Source organism: Arachis hypogaea, chromosome 16 (assembly GCF_003086295.3).
Source record: "Arachis hypogaea cultivar Tifrunner chromosome 16, arahy.Tifrunner.gnm2.J5K5, whole genome shotgun sequence".
NCBI classification, from domain to species: Eukaryota; Viridiplantae; Streptophyta; class Magnoliopsida; order Fabales; family Fabaceae; genus Arachis; species Arachis hypogaea.
In genome coordinates this window covers 142,470,322-142,480,231 of record NC_092051.1, presented here as the reverse complement: position 1 = coordinate 142,480,231, position 9,910 = coordinate 142,470,322, and positions in this window count along the sequence as shown.

The window sequence follows — 9,910 nt, the reverse complement described above, 5'->3', positions numbered from 1 at the left end:
TTTTATAAGTAAAAAATAAAATGTATAAAATAAATATAAAATATTTAAAATTTATTAAATATTATTTTTTTACTTTTTTTAATAAATTAGACATTATGCTTTAGGCACCATAGCATTCACCATAAAATGAATTTGTTATTCTGTTCTGTCAAAAAAATAGATTAGCAGAACGGTAAATTGGCCACTCTTCTCTCTCTATTTTTTTAAATAATTTATATTAATACAATAAATATACACCAACAGTAACAATTAAAAACGAATTCAACAATCAATATAGTACCGCATTCAATATTAAAACAGTATATCAGAGGACAAGCAAAATCAAAAACAACAAAAAATTAGACACAAATAAACAACCATAATTCAAAAAATTAGGGACAATCATCCCCTATAATGGAATCAAAAGCTCTTCAACAGAACTAGTATAGTAACGACGAATTGGTTTGGTAAAATATTAATAATTGTTGTAATGTGATGTCCATCAATTAAATATGTATGATTTATTCTTTCAATCAAAATCATTTAGACGGTTCTTGACCAAAAAAAAAAAAAAAATTCATTTAGACGGTTTAAATTTTTAACGGTGGACTGTACAAAATTTCTAAAGTTAGACGGAACATTAATGAAGTTAGAAAAAAAAAATTTCCACGTGTATAAATCAGAACAAGAAAAAAAAAACTTTAAAAGTCACATAAACTTTTATTTACGTAAATAATATATATATATATATATGTCTATGAAAAAGTAAATATAATATTAAAAAATATGTGTATTATGTAACACAGTAACACCTTAACTTTTAAAACCTCATGATCGCACTAAAAGTCCGAGCGCTACTTACCTCTATTCCTTTATTTATATACTACGTTTATTTAATATTGAGCATTCACGAATACGAATCGAAACTCTAATTAAAAAAATGAAAGGTCTTTACTTTAAAACTCTTAATCACAAATATATATATATATAGCAATATATACATAAACTTATTCCAAGATTCTCAAATACAAGTCCTACCCCTCTAAAAATTAAGGACAACAAATGGCGAGGAGAAAATCTAAGACTAAACCAACTACAAAAAATATGAATATATATTTACATAAAGTTCCGATGCTCAGTCGTAGCTCCGCGCCAAGGATTCCCAGGCCTGTTACTGAAATAGAAGATTTGTAGGGGGTGAGAACGTCATCCAAGCAGGTTCTCAGTAGGGATAACGAATGCCGTAAAGATATACAGAATAATATACAAATACTTAACTCATGACCCGAAATAGTTTTTTTTATTAAACCCTTAAAATCCTTCTTAAATCTTACCTAAAGCCTTGTAAAATCCTTTCTTTAAATCACATTACTTAAATAAAATCTTCGTCACATTAACAATTCCTCATCTCTTAACAACATTCCTCAATTATCGCAATATCTAAATAAGCCAGCATTGCAAATAATATACCTAAACTCAAACCACAAACATCAGCTCTCATCACATTATTAAATCCACAACACAAGTAAAATGTCCAATCAAGCATACAAGCAAGTCACCAAGACAACAGCACAATCACAAATAAACAAGATAAACAACCACCTATTCATTCATCTATTATAATCTTAAATCGATTAGTTTCTAAATAATCAAACTTCGTACCGTTTAATAAAAACTCTTTTTCTTAATAAATCGAACTCAAATTATAACTTAAAACAAAAATTTTTTCTCAATAGATTAAACTTAAAATATAGTATTTTTCTTGATAATTTGAAAATCAACTATTTTGAACCCTAAATCCAATTTTCTTTTAAATAATGCTTTAAGCAAAGCCTCGAAGTTTTGTAAAAATTTCTGTAGCATTTTCTTTGAAATTCGGGCTTTGCCACCCTTCAAGGATCCTAATCTAACTACCTTCTAAACCCTTTTCAAAACATTCCCAAGTAACAAATCATTTTCAATAATCACACCGTTTAAAATATTAAATAAGTTTTCAATAATCAATTCGTTTTCTTTAAAGCTACGTGTAAATTCCGCTAAATTAGTAAATAATTAGTCAATAAATTAAATTTTAATAAAGTAAATTAAAAATGTGAATATTATACCAAATTAGGATAGAACTCTTTAAAACGAAAATTTTGACACTCATTTAAAAGAATTTGGCACAAAATTGAGCCAAATGGACCGAATCGAGTCCAAAATAGGCCCAACACCCAATTCAGCCCATTAGCCTTTAAGGGATACAGCCTTCCCTTCCTCCCTCATTTCAATTCCACGCTGCAACCATTTGGGGGAAGGAGAAGAACATTAAAACTTCCAAACCCTTAATCAAAATTCAAACTACCACAACTTCTTGCTCCGAGCTCCGATCACTGCACCGTTTGCGGCCATGCGTCCAGCGCGTCGAGCTCTACGATTCTATCAGATCAAATTTATAGGTAAGCTTCAATCTCACCCCAACCTCTCTATCCCTCAATTTTCGAAATTAAAGAGAATCTAAGTTGAGATATTGTTGATTTTGGTTCTCTAGGTTCAATCTAGCTTGTGGAGCTTGTTGGACTTTGCTCTCTTGGTTTATGGGTACGGTAAGGATTATTAACCCGAGTTAATTCGTTGAATTAGTGTATGAGTATTGAATTTTATATATGGGTATGTGAAATTAAGTGTGTATACATATATTGGAGTTTGATTTTGGGCATTGAAAGGCTTGGTAGAGGATTAGTGTTGATGCTTTGGTGATTTTGGACCTTGGAGCTGTGTTTGGCTTAGCGAGTTGCCTTGGACAAACATGAAAATCGGCCAAGGTATGGTTTAAGTTTCGCGTATATAATATATAATGTTGTGTGAAAACTTAGGCTAGAGAACCATAGGATAAGCTGGAATTGATTATGTGTATTGAATGTTTAGTGATAATGATATGAATTGAGCATGTGTGGTGTTCACTTGATTTTTGTTGGTATTGGAATGATGAATGATGATGTGATGATGTTTGAAGAACTTGTGACCATGGCAATATGTATATATAGATTGATATGTTGGTGTTTGTTGTCAACTTGTGAAGTTTAGGTTGAAGTGAGATGTTATTGAGTTGAGAAATAGTAGGATTACAAATATTGTTGTGATATTGTTAAGGGTAAGTTATATTGATGATTATAGGTATGATGGATTGGGTTGGAATGAGCTTTAAAAAGAAAATGAGGTTTTGAAGCTTTTGTGAAATTTGGTTTTTGGCCAAACTTCAGCGATCCATAACTTGGCTTCCAGATCCCCAAATGGTTTCAAACTTATTTTGTATAAAAATTAGGTCCGTGAAGTTTACGTTTTCGAAGAACGGAGGAAAAATGATTTAAAACGGAAAAGTTATGTGCGTCGAAAGTTTATGATTTAAAACGACATATCTGCAGATTTTAGACTTGGTAAAATTTTTGGAAAAACGTACGCCCACGCATACGCATGGCCCACGCATATGCATGACATGAGACTTTCGCATATGCATAACCCTCATTCGCATAAGGAAGCTACTACCTGTTGCACATGCGTGCGCGAACGAGCCTATGCGTACGCGTAATGGGCTAAAATTTGCACGCCCACGCGTACGTGTGGCCGACGCGTGCGCGTGACTTGAGGTTCATGCGTACGCGTAATCAGGGGATGCGTACGCGTCTTGGCCTAAACGCATACCCACGTATACGCGTGGCCCCTATTTTCTGCAAAACTGAATTTTGTGTTTTTAAATCAAATTTAAAACTTCTAAACCTCTATTCTCATCCTTTTAGTTATAAAATATAATACTAAGCCTAGTAGTTAGTTGAAGCTAGAAAATTGAGATAACTTGGGGACGAAGAAAAGGGGTAAATATGATAAATTATAAGAGAATGATGTGAATGTTAAAAGAAGTTAAGATGCCATGGCTATGATGAATGATTATATAATGATTATGAGTATTATGCGACTTATAAATTTAATGATATATGAGATACGAGTTTTCCTGGGTAACAGAACTGTAGCTTGCCACCACGTGTTCCATGTTAAAACTCGATACTCTGTTGACCCTACGTCGTAATGGTGACCGGGCACTTATAAATTCCGGGAATGGATATCCCCTATTGAGTAAGTTATATATGAATGAATGAATGTATGAATTATGAATGAAATGAGAAAAACTATGCATAGATTCATGGGGATGCGCGACGACGGACAGTCTGAGAGTTTCGGACTTGTCGGGTTGGCTGGATAACTGACAGATGAGCCTCGTTAGCCATAGGACAGGCATACATCATGTGCATTCTGTTTGTTTTGTCTGCTATACATTACTTGGAATTGCCTAACTGAATATATATTATGCTAATTGTTATATTTGCTACCTGCACTACCTGTTTTCTACTTGTGCTTGAAATTGTTTGGTTGTCTGTTTCTGCTAAATCATTGGTGATGGAGGAGTGGAGGAAAGGTGGACTGGTTTGGTGATAAAGTTAGGTTTAAGTAAGTAAGTTTAGAATTCCTTAGAACACTTACCCTTTTTATGGTTTCTGTTTAGAATTTAAGTTTTATAACTGAGTGTTGGCATTTTAGGATTGCCTCTGGCTTTCCCAATACCTTATATATTATGTGCGTGACACCTTTACCATGTTGAGAACCTCCGGTTCTCACCCCATACTGTGTTGTTATTTTCAGATACAGGTCGAGAGGCTCCTCGCTAGGTGTCTGGACTTTTGAAGCGGAGTAGTCTCTAGGTTTATTTTGATGTACATCTTTATATATATATATATATATATATATATATATATATATATACTTAGCTTTCTCTCCAAGAAACTTGTTTATTTTGTCCTTCCTAGAGGGTTGAGGAGAGTTAATTTTTCAGTTATGTATTTTGGGTTTTCGGGATATGTATATATATATATATATATATATATATATATATATATATATATATATATATATATATATATATATATATATATATATATATGTAAATATTCTCTGTACTTTTGACCCTCCATTCCCGCTTTCTACTTAGTTACATCTATGATCTCTAGGTTTCTTAGCACGCAAGTAATTCTGTTTCCTGAGCATTGCACTTTTATTTTCGTGATTTTGTTTCACCTGTTTTTTCAGGGCTCCAAGTTTATTAGATTCTTTCTGCTATTATATGTATATATTTTATTTTAGAGGTCGTAATACCACACCACCTCTGTTTTACGGCTTAAGCGTAAAGCTCTATGTGGTAGGGTGTTACATTATAGTATTAGAGCAGTCCTTCCTTTAGAGTCTGAGGGACGGACTGACTATGCTTCTGGGCATACTCTGGGTATCTATACATGCTAATTAGAATATCTAACTGATATATGTGGCATGAATGCTCAAGAGCATACATTTGGGACTTTGAAATACTAGACTTGCGATATTGAGACTGATCACCTTGATATCACTGGTTTGGTGTGAACAGGAACTAAATGGCACCTCATGAGCGCGGTCGTGGGTGTAATCGAGGTCGGGGACGGAGAGGTAACGAGGTAACCATATCGGCACTTAGTTTGACCGATTTCATGACTGCGATAATAAATGTTGTTGCTGCCATTAGTGCTGTTGCTATTGCGACCAGCCGAGTGATGGATAGAATGGAACCACAAGCTAGGACTGGCAATGATGGTGGTAATAAATATGAAGGTAGAAATAATGTTCCAAGTACGGGGGTACCAGTGGGTTATCCGGAGTAAGTTAACACGGGTCAAGCAATGGGAGAAAGCTCAAGGAGGACTGATTTAGCAAGGAGTAATCACCGGGAACCCTTCACAAAGAAAAAGGGAAAGATTACACCTAGGAGCCAAAGCTTCAAAAAGGGTCGTTATGTCGCTTCACATTCTCAGCGCCGGAACAATGACCGAAGGAGCAACAACCGTCTGGATCCAAATTCAGAAGGGCAAACTAGTACTCAATCGGAAGACTTAAGATACCCAAGATGCAAGAAGTACCATCCGAACAGACGATGCAGAGCCAGGCTAGGTGTATGTTACAAGTGCGGGAAGCCAGGGCATATAGCTCGAGATTGTCCACACAAAAAACGTCGGGATGCAGCCGAATCTGATTCTCAGACCCGAGGTAACCACGAACTAGCAGTTGAATTTCTAACTTTCTTGCATATCATTAATATGTGATATTCACTCGTAATGCATGAAAAGCGTTGATAATCGTAAAGTCCAAGTCGATGATTAGTCGAAGACTATTAGTTGTTGAGACGAAGCGATACTTAGTTAACTTAGAGGAGCAGTTAAGCTCTTGAAGGTTAAGGATCAAAGTGCCGTAGCGGAAGCAGGTTGGATTATATCTAAGGAATCAGAAGTGTTGAGGGCTACGCGGATTTATTGTTTGTAATCCAGTGACGATGAAACTTCAAGGAAGAGGAATAGAGCGAATTCAACATTTAGTTGTTAATTGTTAAGAGGCGAGTGAAGGTTAGACCAAATCCTTATACGCGAGAACTTTCGAGACAATTTTTGAAAGCATACCAGAATTACCGTCTCAGAGAGAGTGAGTTGCGATAGATTTAGTGCTGGAAGCCAGATTAACTTCAATTGCACCATGATAGAAGACACCGTGATAATCAACAGGATTTAGGAGGCCGTTGAAGGAAGTAGCATAAAAGAAAGCCATTCAGCCCAGTGTTTCCCTATAGGAGGTATTGGATATGTTAGGTGAAGAGGAAAGACATCAACAGGAAGCTCCACACGAGAGTGAGGTTGCACTAACTAATATTCGCGACTTAATCTAATCTTTCTTTTACAACTTACCTTGAAAACTCTATCTTAAATTCCTTCTTGAAAAACCGGATCCATCGTTCCTCTAATCCTATTCCTTACCCGCACAAAGCTTGTCTCTTTTGAAATAAGCCTGAACTTGTTCTAATATAACTACATAATCCTTTATTCTTGGGAGCTCGCTGTAAGTAGAGTTGTTCTTATTCATAAGCCATATTCTTCAAAGTCAGTTGAGACTTTTTTTGACTTTATACGCATTTTTCTTTTTACCAAAGGTCTTTGATTTGAACTCTTTTCCTGAGATGCACCTAGATTCCTCTTTTTGTGCATTCCATTATTTCGGTACAACTCTATTGACCGTATACAAGATTTTCTTTTTGATTTTTTCACGAACACCGTTCGTATTGTTCATTTGTCTTTCAAGCTTAATGTCTTTCTGAAAATCAACTCGAGTCTATAATAGTATTGCGTATGAATCCTAGCTGTGATCATCGAGGCTTTGATCCTTAGAACAAGATTTTTGAACGTAGAAGATGAAGTATGTAAGTGTGCGACATTAAGAGAAATTTTGGAATTATGAATTCTTGCCGACCGTAATGCCTATGAGTAAGTTAACGCGCTAAAATACACTGTTAGTATAGATGCCTAAATGCGAAGGGAGATTTCGAATCCCAAGAGAAGAATTAACCTTTGTGCCAGTAGTCATAATACCCGAACTTAATTAACTACTTGAAATTATTGCGATGCATTATCAAAGGGGTTTAGGATATGTGCAAATACGACATCGTGAAGTAGGGGCAGACACCTGAGCAGGAAATCTCTGAGTACTGCTTAGATGACCAAAGAAAAAGCACTGTTAAGTAAGTCAAGGTCTTAAGTTGAGAAAGGGGATGCATGTGTCAAATTGAATCAATTACAAAATTACAAAAGATCATAAGGTTGAGAATTTAGAGAGCGTATAATGATGACAAGGGACTACTAAGGATATTGTAAGCTTGTTGAATCAAGAAGATACTAAGAGAGAATTTTGTGTCGAAATCAGAAGTTGAGATGGGAAACTATTGTCTGAAACTCACAATAGAGGATTTTCAAATTTACCCTAAAATTACTAAAACGTACCACGAATCCAAGAAGATATTTTCGAGCGGCCAGAAATGAAGAACAAAGTGACGATGCTTGTGAAGGCGTGCCTAAGGCATGAGGAAGAAAATAGTGACCACCAGAAGCCATTCGAAATGCTGCGACCATTGAAGATCCTACGCTAAAAGCGAGGAAGAGTAGCCATCGATTTCGTAATAGATTGCCGAGGTCTAAAACAAAAGGTGATGCTGTTAGGTAATCGTGGATTAAGTGACCAAGTCCATTTTGTCCGTCGGGGCAAACTGCTTATTGGGGATATTAACGAGACTTCACAATATGCTAAACGCTTCTGTATTAATTGGAAACTGAAACATTAAACGTCTTAGTTCCTGAAATTTGATAGCCGAGACAACGGAGAAAGACTACGCAAATTTGAGTTAAGATTCTTGCTACAAAAGCAGACAAAAGAGCTATACGAACCAAGGAAGTCCTGTATTCAGGAAGGTTACTTTAACGAGCCGAAATCACTGAGTGAGTCAAGACTATGGGATTGAAACCAAAGTGTTTTAAGACCTGAATCAATGGCAAGGACAGACTATTTCAGATTCTGGAAAGAATTAGACCGGTGGCTTATAGCATCGCTTTACGGCCGCATCTTTCAAAATTGTACGATGTATTTCACGTATCGCACCTTCGTAAATACACCCCTGATGCAAGTCACATTCTGGAACCAGAATCGGTTCAAGTGAGGGAAGATTTGACACTACCAGTAACTCCGGTTAGGATTGATGACACCAGTATCAAGCGGTTACGCGGAAAGGAGGTCTCTTTAGTGAAAGTAGCTTGGAGTCGCACTGGTATTAAAGAATATACTTGGGATCTCAAATCGGACATGCGGAAGGACTACCCACACCTCTTTTCAGGTAACTGAATCTGAATTTTGAAGACACAATTCTTAATTAGGTGGGTAGGATGTAAATTCCGCTAAATTAGTAAATAATTAGTTAATAAATTAAATTTTAATAAAGGGAATTAAAAATGTGAATATTATACTAAATTAGGATAGAGCTCTTTAAAACGAGAATTTTGACACTCATTTAAAAGAATTTGGCCCAAGATTGAGCCGAACAGGCTGAACCGGACCCAAAATGGGCCTAAGACCCAATTCAGCCCATTAGCCTTTAAGGGACACAGCCTTCCCTTCCTCCCTCATTTCAAATCTACATTGCACCCATTAGGGGGAAGGGGAAGAACATTAAAACTTCCAAATCCTTAATCAAAATTCAAACCACCACAACTACTTGCTCCGAGCTCCAATCGCTGCACCGTTTGCGGCCACGCGTCCAGCACGTCGAGCTCTACGATTCTATCAGATCAATTTCATAGGTAAGTTTTAATCTCACCCCAGCCTCTCTATCCCTCAATTTTCAAAATTAAAGAGAATCTAAGTTGAGGAATTGTTGATTTTGGTTCTCTAGGTTCAATCTAGCTTGTAGAGCTTGTTGGACTTGGCTCTCTTGATCTGTGGGTACGGTAAGGATTATTAACCTGAGTTAATTTGTTGAATTAGTATATGAGTATTGAATTTTATATATGGGTATGTGAAATAAAGTGTGTATACATATATTGGAGTTTGATTTTGGACATTGAAAGGCTTGGTAGAGGATTAGTGTTGATGCTTTGGTGATTTTGGACCTTGGAGCTGTGTTTGGCTTAGGGGGTTGCCTTGGACAAACATGAAAATGGGCCAAGGTATCGTTTAAGTTTTGCGTATATAATATATGATGTCGTGTGAAAACTTAGGCTAGAGAACCATAGGATAAGCTGGAATGATTATGTGTATTGAATGTTTAATGATAATGATATGAATTGAGCATGTGTGGTGTTCACTTGATTTTTGTTGGTATTGGAATGATGAATGATGATGTGATGATGTTTGAAGAACTTGTGACCATGGCAATATGTATATATAGATTGATATGTTGGTGTTTGTTGTCAACTTGTGAAGTTTAGGTTGAAGTAAGATGTTACTGAGTTGAGAAATGGTAGGATTACAAAGATTGTTGTGATATTGTTAAAGGTAAGTTATATTG